The sequence below is a fragment of the Aegilops tauschii genome, chromosome 5, assembly GCF_002575655.3.
Source record: "Aegilops tauschii subsp. strangulata cultivar AL8/78 chromosome 5, Aet v6.0, whole genome shotgun sequence".
Classification (NCBI taxonomy): Eukaryota; Viridiplantae; Streptophyta; class Magnoliopsida; order Poales; family Poaceae; genus Aegilops; species Aegilops tauschii.
This window is the reverse complement of record NC_053039.3, coordinates 67,756,622-67,766,258: the sequence shown is the minus strand read 5'-3', so window position 1 is coordinate 67,766,258 and position 9,637 is coordinate 67,756,622. Positions and strand designations below refer to the sequence as shown.

The following is a 9,637-nucleotide window of genomic DNA, read 5'->3' as shown; positions in this document are numbered from 1 at the left end:
TTGTAAGAACTACTATGTGCGGTGAACTACTATGTGTCCTCCTTGATTTGGTTGTACGAACTACCATGTGTCGTGAAGTAGTATGTGTTATGAACTACTATGTGTCGTGAAGTACTTGGACGCTGCAATCTACCATGTGGCACCTAGCTGCTGTTGCTCTCTGGATAGCTAAAAAACTCACTAAGTCCAAGTCCAAGTGCCTCAAACTGTAAAGTACCTTCTGTTCTGGCTGCATAGCTACAGTGCTTGTGCAGCGCCTAGCTAGGAGGCGCCACACTGTACAGTGCAGCGCCTGCGGGCTAGGCGCTGCACTGTACAGTGTGGCGCCTCCTAGCTAGGCGCTGCACAAGCACTTAGCGAAATTTTTGCCTGAAACTGTAGGCATACCTTCTGTTGGTCTTCTGGATAGGTGCAGACATGTGCAGCGCCTAGCACGGAGGCGCCACACTCTATAGTGCAGCGCCTGCGCGCTAGGCGTTGCACTGTAGTGTGCGGCGCTTGCGCGCTAGGTGCTGCATATGTCTGCACCTATCCAGAAGAGCAACAGAAGTTTGGCTAGTTACAGACATATGCAGCGCCTAGCACGGAGGCGCCACACTATATAGTGCAGCGCCTAGAGCGCAGGCGCTGCACTATAGTGTGTGGCGCCTCCGTGCTAGGCGCTGCACATGTCTGCACCTATCCAGAAGACCAACAGAAGTTTGGCTAGTTACAGACATATGCAGCGCCTAGCACGGAGGCGCCACACTCTATAGTGCAGCGCCTGCGAGCTGGGCGTTGCACTGTAGAGTGCGGCGCCTCCGAGCTAGGCGCTGCACATGTCTGCAGCTATCCAGAAAGGAACAGAAGTTTGGCTAGTTACAGACATATGCAGCGCCTAGCACGGAGGAGCCACACTCTATAGTGCAGCGCCTGCGAGCTGGGCGTTGCACTGTAGAGTGCGGCGCCTCCGAGCTAGGCGCTGCACATGTCTGCAGCTATCCAGAAAGGAACAGAAGTTTGGCTAGTTACAGACATATGCAGCGCCTAGCACGGAGGCGCCACACTCTACAGAGCAGCGCCGGCGAGCTAGGCGTTGCACTGTAGTGTGTGGCGTCGGCGAGCTAGGCGTTGCACAAACACTTAGCAATTTTTTGCCTGAAACTAGAGGCCTACCTACTGTGCCTCCTTCCCCCCTCTACTGGGTCTTTTTCAGCCACAGTTCAACAACTAGTATAACAAACATTCAGGTACGACATCATTTCTCCAAGTATAACAAACAAGGTTTCCCAAAAGACTTCATTTCATAGAAATGACCATCACAACAAGTTCGAGTTTACCATAGAGGTACCACCACTCCAAGTTCAACGACATAAAAGGTACGACCACTCCATGTTCAACGACATAACAAATCGCACTCGAAGTTCAACATTATAAAAAAACTAAGATGACTAGTGCTTTCCACGCTTGCTGGGTCCTCCCCCCTCTTGACGCTTATCTTCTTCACCTTCCTAGGAAGAGGAACACGCTCCGGCTCCGGCTCCGCCTCCGGTTCGACATCGTCATCCAAATAGTCATCCAAAGCCGCCATCCGCGAGGTGCCCACCGTCCTTTTGCCTCTTTGGGTGAAGTCTTCAGGTGTGTACTTGTTGATTCCCCTCCTAGGCTTCAACTCGTATGCAGACCGAGCCCGGTACGTCCCCAAGGTCATATCATCAGCAACCTATGCATCAACAAAAGATATGGAAAGACCGTGTGTGAGGATATAGTTAGCAATGCATCAACAAATGGATATATATCGTCATGCCATACCTCTTGGGTGACCCCACCCACATCCTCATCCGTGAAAGGTTCACCATGGCTCTGCCCCGAAGCGGGATCTGATGGTGTCGCCGACCTAGACCGTGCAGGTGATACATACTCGGGGTCACGACAACCGAAAAGGTTTGATAGCCGCCTTAACTTTTGGCCCTGGCGCTGCAACATGTACAAGTGAATGAGACATGGAACGTACCAACAAATGTTAAGTGCTAGTTTGAAGGAGATGTGAACCTTAATGAATTCTCGAAGTGCACCTTCCCCATCGCTTTTGCCAGCCGGGGTTGTTTCCAGAATAGTCTCGGTCTCGTCAGCTGCTTTCTTGATCTGGGCACGCTATGAACAGAAAGGGTATCAAAGTGTTAGGCAAGCGAAGATGTGAAAAGTGCGAATGGAAAAGCAAAAAGGGCTAACCACAAAGTTCATCATTGGAGCTGAAGGGATGACCGAGTTGCCTTTCCTAACTAATGCGTTGTACTGGTGCTGGGCTACCTCATCAAAAACGGTGGGTTCCTCCAGAATCTCCTCAGCATACGCGGGCTGGCATACCTCCACGCGGGTACTTGCAAGAAACCATGTGAGATAGTTGTTGAATGCATCCGGGCAGTGCTCACGAAGCTGGGCTCGTTTTCCAGCCCTTGCTTGCTCCACACTAAGAGCGAACTGCACGACATACTTCCTGTGATGGCTGTCCCAATCCTTGATCTTCCGCTGCTTTTTCCTATCCAACCTGCAAGTTAGAAACAAGATATTAGCATCATCGAAACCGTCGAGAAGCTGCTAAGTGCTCAAGGTTAATTATATCTTACGCGTGTAGCAACTTGTCCGTGTCCTCCCACTCCGGCGGGTGTGACTGGAACAAACCAAACTGCCGGAACACCCGATGTGGCAGGTGAAGCTCAACCGCCCAGTTGCATATCAGTGGGCACCGCATATGCCAGAGATCCCTATCCCTAATGCACATCGGATTAAGCCTGAACTCTATAGGGTTACCAAAACTCTCTCCTTTTCCATACGGCTCCCATTCCACCTGCAAAATGGGATTCAGTGCAAATTTGATATCGAGTGAAGATACAAGCATGATAATCACTTATGCAAGGTTGGTTCACCTGCTCAGGCGTGATGGCGTCCAGCTCGCTCTTGTACAACTTGTACATTATAGAGGGATCATCCGTCGTCTCATTTAACACATCCCACTTGTAAGCCCAAGTGGGGAGCCGTAGTGGGTCGTCTTTATCGTCCCAATCCTCGTACTTCACGGTCTTAGGTCGTCCAACCGGCAAACGCTCCCAGCTCCATATGGAAAGTGCGAGCAGACAACCACCAATACCTCCAGTGTGCCTACAACTGGCATCGTCCAACTGCACATAAAAAAGAACATGGTCAAATTTGCCGCAAAAGCGCATTGATAATGTATCAATGAAGTGAAAAGGAAACAACTTCATACCTGTCGATACAAGTAAGCTAGTGTCGCCGAACCCCAACTCCATTTGCTATCGAAGACGGTCAATGCCTTCAGCCACATCCATGGAGCATTCTTGCCGGTGCCATCAGCAAACATTGTCCTCGATACCACGTACCACATGTAGACACGAGCATAAGTCTTCACCATGTCCTCATTAGCATCATCGGGGCAATGAGCGAAGTGCGATGATATCCACGTGAAAGTAGCGCCCGCTGCGACTCATTCCTTCTTCTTATCTTCCCTTTCTGGCTCCCGAGGCTCCGGAGGAACCATACCGATAAGGGCTTGCATCTGCGCGCGCCACCCTTCAGAATCAGTGTTCATACATAAAGGATTGCCATCGATAGGAAGACCGGTGATCATAGCGATATCCTGCAGCGTCACGGTCATCTCCCCGGTCCGAAGATGGAAAGTGTGTGTCTCCGGCCTCCAATGATCAATAAGCGCGGTGAGTGCTGCAGCATTGTTGGGTGGCGTCGACCGGCGGACCAACTCAATGAAAGGGAGAAGTCCTGCCTCCCTAACATAAGGTGTGTACCGCTCATCATAGCTCATCCCTCCAAGGCTGATCCCGTGAGACCGAAGCTTCAGAGGTGCAAGCTCCTACAAACAAACAAATCATAACATTACATATGGGGCATTTGTGTTTGAACAAACATACGAAATTCATAACACCGGCCACTTTCAGTATTACCCGCTACTGCACCGCCATAGCGTACGACCGGTGTTGATGGTCCCAGTGATCATCGAGAAGCCAAACCATCCTAACAATTTCAACAAAGCATTCATGTCAACACGATTATCTTTTCAATTCAAAAAAACTAAAGTAGGCCTACTACATGCAAGATCCAAAGCATATGGTGCTTCCCCCTACTTGGGCCTACTTCATACAAATAACATGTCAATCTATGTATCCAAACTATAACATGTCAATCTACTTCTCCATACAAATAACATGTCAATCTACTTCTCCATACAAAAAACATGTCAATCTATGTATCCAAACTATATAAATAACATGTCAACCTATCTATCCAAACCACATTCTAATCTAACAAAGGTTCCCCAAATCTAATATACGCAAGATTCAAACAAAAGTTGCCCAAATCTAATACATGCAAGATTCAAACAAGGGTTCCCCAAATCTTCAAAACATAATATTTTCTATGGATAGAAAGAAGGGGATCGGAGGAGAGTACCTTCTACGATGGATTGGTGAACAAATGCACGGACCAAATCGTCGGATCGGAGGGATTTGGAAGAGGGGATTGAGAGGGGCAGTGCAGATGGCCGCCGCCTTTTTTCTGTAACTGCCAATGGTGGGGGAGGAGAGGGCTGGCGCGTTTGCATATAAGTCACAGTGCAGCGCCTAGCGGCTAGGCGCTGCACATTACAAGTGCAGCGCCTAGCTCGGAGGCGTTGCACTGCTGGGTGCGGGCCCGTGGGCTGCCACGGTGGACACTGGTGCAACGCCCCGGAGCTAGGCGCTGCACCGTAGGGTGTGGCGCCGGCGTGGCGGGCGCTACACAAAAGGGTCAGGGGTGTGAAATAGTTTCGGAACCAGTTCATTCTGTGATTTGATTTCGATTATAGGTCAAATTTGTCAAATTTGCCGGAGGTGCGAGCGAGCGACCGAGTGGGCCGGGCCGCTTTAGCATTACAACAGACACCGGTTTTGGGAACCTTCTATGATGTTTCCAGCCGGTTTTTTTTTCCGGTTTTGGGAACCTTCTAGAAGGTTCCTGAACCGGCTTTTTCTTCTTCAGTTTCTTTTTCGTTTTTCTTTTTTCTATTTCTCCTCTTTTTATTTTTTTCCGTTTCTTTTTTTCTTTTCAAGTTTATTTTCAAAAAAAATTCCAAATTTCAATTTTTTTCCTGTTTTTCAGATTTTGTTCACAAATTCAAAAAATGTTCCCATTTTACAAAATTTGTTCACAAATTCAAAAAATGTTCCCATTTTACAAAAAAAATTCACAAATTCAAAAAATATTTCTGCTTTCAAATTTTTGTTCCGAATTTTCAGAAAATGTTCCTGTTTTTTCAAAAATTGTTCGAATTATTTTTGTTCATTTTTTGAGAAATTTGAAAGTAATGGCATGGATTTCAAAAAATGCCTATTTTCAAAAATTGTTCACATATTTCAAAAAATGTTCTTATTTTTCAAATTTTTGTTCATGTATTAAAAAATGTTCACATTTCAAATTGTTTTGTGATTTTCAAAATTATTCTCCATTTTACAATTTGTTCTAAAAATTCTAAATTTGTTCGTTATTTTAAAAATTGTTCCCATTTCAAAATTTTGTTCGAAAATTCTAAAAATGTTCATGTTTACAAAAAAATTGTTCACAATTCAAAATTTGTTCTCCTTTAAAATATATTCATGATTTGACATCTTATAAGAACAATTTTTTGTTCGTAATTTTCATAGAGAGAGAAAATTTTGTTCGTAATTTTGAAAAATGTTCGCGCTTTCGTTTTTTGTTCATGTTTTTCAGAAAATGTTTCATTTTCTAGAAATTCTTCTTGATTTCAGGGAAAAAATGTCGTTTTCATGTTGTTCCTTTATTTTGAATTTATATTTTAGATTCCAAAAAATGTTTCAAGTTTAATTTTTTTTCTCTCTCTATGAAATATTTAAATGTTTGCACCTAATGTTTATATAAGGCGGACTGCCATTTTATGTACGAAATCCCAGGAATTATGGTGGCTATTAGCGTTGCTCACTTGCAGTAGGTTATTGTTCGTCCCTGCCGTTGTTGTATGTTTCTTTAAGTCTGGCGCTTTGATCTTAACATGAGAAGTTGACTGTCGCAGTGGTTAGCATGGCCCGCCATGGACCACGAGGTCCCAGGATCGATCAGCAGGTCAAGCGCCCTCTTTATTTTTGCGTTTTTCATATCGCGGTCGTGCCAATGGAAATGGGCCGGCCCAGGTTAGCGGCGCCTTGTGCGAAACGTCAGCACTTTGCCGCAACTAGCGGCAAATAGGAAGTCCCAGGAGCTCCGCCTCTCTGGCGCTTAAGGGTGTGTTTGGTTCGGGAACGAAGTGGAATGGAATGTCATGGTTCCATTCCACTAGAATGGGTCGGTTCCGTCCTTGTGTTTGGTATAGTCAATTCTAAGGAACGGAATGGTTACATTTTTGTGTTTGGTTTCAGAGATGTGGAATGGATTTGTTCATCTCTTCACTTGTTTGCTTATGATTATGTACAATATATTGAACATTGAACAGGATTCCAGTCAATCAAAAACCACTGAATGCATTGGCACACACATATGGCCGGGATGATGCTGAAACAAATAAGAACGGTGCACACACTGAATTGGATTTCAGTCAATCAAATACCGCTGATTTCAGTCATCAAAAGGCTAATCTCAACAAGACAAACAAAGACTGAATTGGATGGGAGCTCGATGGCCGCCAGTACAAGCTCATGCGTAGGAGCCCTGAGCCCCAATCGCCGGCGCACTGGATGGGAAACTCGCTGGGCGCCGACACAAGACGGAGAAACCTGGCCGCGAAGACCAAGACGTTACTTCACGCAACAACGCTTACACGTTGTTTGCATGGGCCACCCAGTACTATCCAATTCCTATGTGCGCCACACTCACTTGCCTGCTCACTCATGTTGTTTTTTCCTTGTATATTACTACGGGCCGGTCAGGTGACCGAGTAAATATTGACTATTTTTTATTAATATTGGGAAAAAATTGTGAACTCAAAAATTATTCACATATTTGAAAAATTAATTAAATTTCCAAAAAGTTCATGAATTGGAAATGTGTTCGTGATTTTTTAATTATCAATTTGAAAATTATTCATGAATTTTCAATGTTCGTGAATTTGAAAAAGCGTTCATAAACATGACAAAATCACAAACTTGGTAAAAAGTTCTCAAATTTGAAAATTATTCACAAGCTTAAATAATTCTCATCAATTCAAAAAATGTGCATGACTTAAAAATAAGAATTTCAAAATAATCATGAATTTAAAAAGTTTTTACATTTTAGAAATGCAAAATTCAAAATTGCTCATGAAATTAAAATGGAAAATAAAAAATAAAAATGATCAGAAAAGAAGAAAATAAACGAATGAAAACCAGAATAAAAATAAAAATAAAATGAACATGAAATTGACTTTAAGAATCTGGAAGTTTCTCAAAACCAGTAAGTTCATCCGTTACGACCTGGGCTATTTACTACCGTATGGTCTGCGCTCTGTACGAAAACACATATAAGTGGTGCTATAAGTGCGGAATAGGTAATTTGTGAAACTTGGGAGCAACTAACCAACGGTAATCCCTTCGTGGGCTCCCACAAGGGCCACTTTTGTTTCCTACAAGCGCGCCAAGTGGTCCATCCAACCGCGGCCACATGTCACTTGCTGGCTCCTCCCTCTGGATTTTGGTTTTATTATTTTTCTTTACAGATTTTTTGGATTTTGTTGATATATTTTAGAGTTTTTTTTGGCATTTTGGCTTTCTCCCCGTCCAGGTAAGCTTCTCAAAAAGGAAAAGAATTGTACTTCCACAAGGAGAACTAGGAGATTTGCTTCTCGTGGAAGTACAGATTTTCTTCCACGAGAAGCACAGTTGTACTTCTCGGAAAGTATAAAAAATAGTGATTCGATGAGAAACACATATTTACATCTCGGGAGAATATCATACGAAAACCAATATTCGGTGGAAAACGGTGAAAACCACAAGAAGCAGATGTTTTGGAGTTTCAAAAAAATCTGAAAAAAAATCCGGGATGTTAAGAAGATAATGTTCTATTGCCACACAAAAATTCAAGTTGAAACACATTACGGGATGTGAGCTATGAAAAAGACAAAGTCAGCATTGAATAGTGTCGAACAGTAATGTCACTATTTAGGGCTGAATTTGTCTTTTTTATAGCTCACATCTTATAATGTGTTTGAACTTGAAATTTTGCATGACAATAAAACATCACCCTCTTAACATCCCGTATTTTTTCATATTTGTTTAAAACTTTTAAATATTATTTCCACGAAGTTTTCATTGAATATTGGTTTCTGTATGATATTCTCCCTTAAATCTCATGCAAGCACATATTTTCTTCTGCGAGAAGCATAGTTGTGCTTCTTGAAAAATAAAAAGAATATGTGCTTCCACGATAAGCACAAAATTGCTTCTCGTAGAAGCACAAATTTGCTTCCATGAGAAGAACAACTGTGCTTATTAGGAATAACCTAGTTCCACGAGAAGCATATATTTGCTTCTCGGGGAAGCACAGATCTGCTTCCGCGAGAAGCATAGTTGTATTTTTCTGAAAAGAGAATAAAAGAGTGAAAAGCTGAAACCGTGCTTTCTAAGCTTCGGTGTTTTATTCCCTTTTTTCGTTCATTGGTTTTCCTATATTTACTTTTTGTATTCTTTTTTTCCCTGATTTCTGTTTTTTTTTGTGAAAAAAAGTTCATTAAAGCCTTTTAAGATGTGATCTAGTTTCGAAGATTTTGACGCGAGAAATCTAATAGTGAAATGGTTGGGGGTTTATACGCACGGTTCAAGAGATAAAATATTTGGAGTAAACAAATCTAAGAAAAAAGAGAAAAGGCCAGGTTGCGACAGGTGACCCACATGCAGTGTGCCCCTTGTCAATCCCTTGAGAAGGTGGAGAGTGATGTTTGTAATAGGTAACACTTAACTAGTGATTTCATTGAAATCTTATTCGCTAACTACGTGGGGTTGCTGAGCAAAAACACACCCAACACATGTTTGGGACTTACTGTTGATGTACCCGTCGTAGTCACGAAGGTTCTAGAACATTCTGTAGACCATTTGTTTCCTCTTTCTCTATGTTTCTTTTTTGCCTCTATTTAACTTTATTTATTTATTTATTTTTTCATTTTGCATTTATCAAATCCATGTACTTATTCGAATTCATGGATATTATCGAAGTCAGTAATATATTTTAAATTCAAGAGCAAATTTAGAAATTAGAGAATTCTTATGGAAATTTGAGAGTATTTTCAAACTCATGAACATTTTAGATATTCAAGATATTGTTACAAAAGTTCAAATTACCGAATATTTATTGCAATGCAGGAACAATTTCTGGAATACGAGAACATTTATCCATGGCAGCCTGCTCAAGTTCCTGCTCCTCAGCCTTTAATTCAAGTAGTACCAGGGCTGGCTGGCTTTCAAGTATCAGTTTCTCTTCTTCCCTCCAAACATTTAACTCTTGCCTTCTAGTCTCAAAATGTTAATTCCTTTTCCTAAGCGCCTAACCGTAGAACAATTGTTATATGGTATTTTCATTAATTATAAAGTTACTTACAAAAAGAATGAAAGAAAAGAGAGTGGTCACATCATCATCTATCCCACTCCAATTCGTTCCAACATGAGACACA

The 9,637-nt window shown here is 42.5% G+C and overlaps 1 long non-coding RNA gene across 1 annotated transcript; it reads right to left on the bottom strand.

Annotated features, from left to right (window-relative positions):
• Positions 1–1,554: 1,554 nt before the first annotated feature.
• LOC141022323 (uncharacterized) lies at positions 1,555–2,127 on the bottom strand. Its single transcript, XR_012183603.1, has 3 exons — positions 2,032–2,127; positions 1,792–1,956; positions 1,555–1,702 (listed from the first exon to the last, which is right to left on the bottom strand). It is a non-coding gene; the product is annotated as an uncharacterized lncRNA (long non-coding RNA).
• Between the last annotated feature and the right edge of the window lie 7,510 nt (positions 2,128–9,637).